Source organism: Ascidiella aspersa, chromosome 5 (assembly GCF_963924565.1).
Source record: "Ascidiella aspersa chromosome 5, kaAscAspe10.2, whole genome shotgun sequence".
Classification (NCBI taxonomy): domain Eukaryota; kingdom Metazoa; phylum Chordata; class Ascidiacea; order Phlebobranchia; family Ascidiidae; genus Ascidiella; species Ascidiella aspersa.
The window spans coordinates 12,302,875-12,305,374 of NC_139451.1; the positions used below are offsets into that span (position 1 = coordinate 12,302,875).

Here is a 2,500-nt window from a genome sequence, read left to right on the forward strand (position 1 = left end):
CGGTTTTTCTGAGTTCCGGGCAGCCGAGCAAAGAACGAAATTTTAACGGAGAGAAGCCTTCGGGTTTCGCATCGACCGAGCGACGGCGCCGCATCAGCGGCGCCTCCTTCGTCGGCCTTTCGGGGCTACGCTAAAGTAGCTACCTGGTTGATCCTGCCAGTAGTCATATGCTTGTCTCAAAGATTAAGCCATGCAAGTCTAAGTACGAGCTCTCGTACAGTGAAACTGCGAATGGCTCATTAAATCAGTTATGGTTCATTTGATCGTACGTTTTACGTGGTTAACTGTGGAAATGCTAGAGCTAATACATGCGTGAAGCGCCGACCTCGCGGGAGGCGTGCTTTTATCAGACCAAAAACCGACCGGGCTTCGGCCCGCAACCTTTGGTGACTCTGGATAACTTTGCGGATCGCACGGTCTCGCACCGGCGACGGATCATTCAAGTGTCTGCCCTATCAACTTTCGTCGGTACGGTACTGGCCTACCGAGGTTCTTACGGGTAACGGAGAATCAGGGTTCGATTCCGGAGAGGGAGCCTGAGAAACGGCTACCACATCCAAGGAAGGCAGCAGGCGCGCAAATTACCCATTCCCGACGCGGGGAGGTAGTGACGAAAAATAACAATACAGGACTCTAAACGAGGCCCTGTAATTGGAATGAGTACACTTTAAAACCTTTAACGAGTATCCATTGGAGGGCAAGTCTGGTGCCAGCAGCCGCGGTAATTCCAGCTCCAAAAGTGTATATTTAAGTTGTTGCGGTTAAAAAGCTCGTAGTTGGATTTTGGGCGCAGGCGGCCGGTCCGTCGCAAGGCGTGTACTGGCCGTCCTGGCCTCACCTCCGGTTCTCCGCCGGTGCCCTTGACTGAGTGTCGGCGGCGGCCGGAACGTTTACTTTGAAAAAATTAGAGTGTTCAAAGCAGGCGATTCGCCTGAATAATGGTGCATGGAATAATGGAATAGGACCTCGGTTCTATTTTGTTGGTTTTCGGAGCGCGAGGTAATGATTAAGAGGGACAGACGGGGGCATTCGTACTGTGCCGTTAGAGGTGAAATTCTTGGATCGGCGCAAGACGAACGACTGCGAAAGCATTTGCCAAGAATGTTTTCTTTAATCAAGAGCGAAAGTCAGAGGTTCGAAGACGATCAGATACCGTCCTAGTTCTGACTATAAACGATGCCAACTAGCGATCGGGGGGCGTTAGTTTTACGACCTCTCCGGCAGCTTGCGGGAAACCAAAGTCTTTGGGTTCCGGGGGAAGTATGGTTGCAAAGCTGAAACTTAAAGGAATTGACGGAAGGGCACCACCAGGAGTGGAGCCTGCGGCTTAATTTGACTCAACACGGGAAATCTCACCCGGCCCGGACACAGTGAGGATTGACAGATTGAGAGCTCTTTCTTGATTCTGTGGGTGGTGGTGCATGGCCGTTCTTAGTTGGTGGAGCGATTTGTCTGGTTAATTCCGATAACGAACGAGACTCTGGCTTGCTAACTAGTTACGCGACCCAATCGGTCGGCGTCTAACTTCTTAGAGGGACTAGTGGCGTTTAGCCACACGAGATTGAGCAATAACAGGTCTGTGATGCCCTTAGATGTTCGGGGCCGCACGCGCGCTACACTGACCGGATCAGCATGTGCTCGCCTTGGCCGACAGGTCTGGGTAACCCGCTGAACCCCGGTCGTGCTAGGGATAGGGAATTGCAATTATTTCCCTTGAACGAGGAATTCCCAGTAAGCGCGAGTCATTAGCTCGCGTTGATTACGTCCCTGCCCTTTGTACACACCGCCCGTCGCTACTACCGATTGAATGGTTTAGTGAGGTCCTCCGATTGGACCTGGCGCGGCCGGCAACGGTCGAGCCGGCGTCCGAGAAGACGATCTAACTTGATCATTTAGAGGAAGTAAAAGTCGTAACAAGGTTTCCGTAGGTGAACCTGCGGAAGGATCATTAACGGTCTCGCAAACGCTTCGGCGAACGCGAAACTCGGACAAGCGAGAGAAAAAGTCTTTGCTACCCGGCGCCCGACCCGCGAGGAGCGGCGCGCCGGCCGGCGATTCGGTCACCCGGTAATGTTTGCGCGTCGAGTGCCGCGGTGCCGCGCGCTCCGGCTTCAAGCGTCGGCCTGGCCGACCGCTCGGCGCGGTCTATTTTGTCACCCTATAGTGCGAGGCACTGTGCGAGCGAAACAATCGTGGATGGCTCTTGGCGGTGGATCACTCGGCTCGTGAGTCGATGAAGGACGCAGCTAGCTGCGTGAATTAGTGTGAATTGCAGGACACATTGAGCATCGACGTTCTGAACGCAAATTGCGGCCTCGGGTCAATCCCGGGGCCGCGCCCGCCTCAGGGTCGCGTTGCAAACGTTCCGCGCGGGGATTTCTCCGCGCGGCTGCTGCGGCGTCGGACGCGCGAGCGCCCGTCCCGCTCAAGACAGCACGGCACGATGCGCGACGATCGCGACCAGAATCCCGCGCGGCGGCGGCGAGTCGACCTCGAAGAG

At 55.0% G+C, this 2,500-nt stretch overlaps 2 non-coding genes across 2 annotated transcripts; both read left to right on the top strand.

Moving 5' to 3' along the window:
• The first annotated feature begins 140 nt into the window (after window positions 1-140).
• On the top strand, window positions 141-1,951 carry LOC146143969 (small subunit ribosomal RNA). The gene has a single exon (XR_014500475.1). It is a non-coding gene; the product is annotated as a small subunit ribosomal RNA (ribosomal RNA).
• A 247-nt stretch (window positions 1,952-2,198) lies between these two features.
• On the top strand, window positions 2,199-2,352 carry LOC146143970 (5.8S ribosomal RNA). Its single transcript, XR_014498808.1, has one exon. It is a non-coding gene; the product is annotated as a 5.8S ribosomal RNA (ribosomal RNA).
• The last annotated feature ends 148 nt before the right edge of the window (window positions 2,353-2,500 follow it).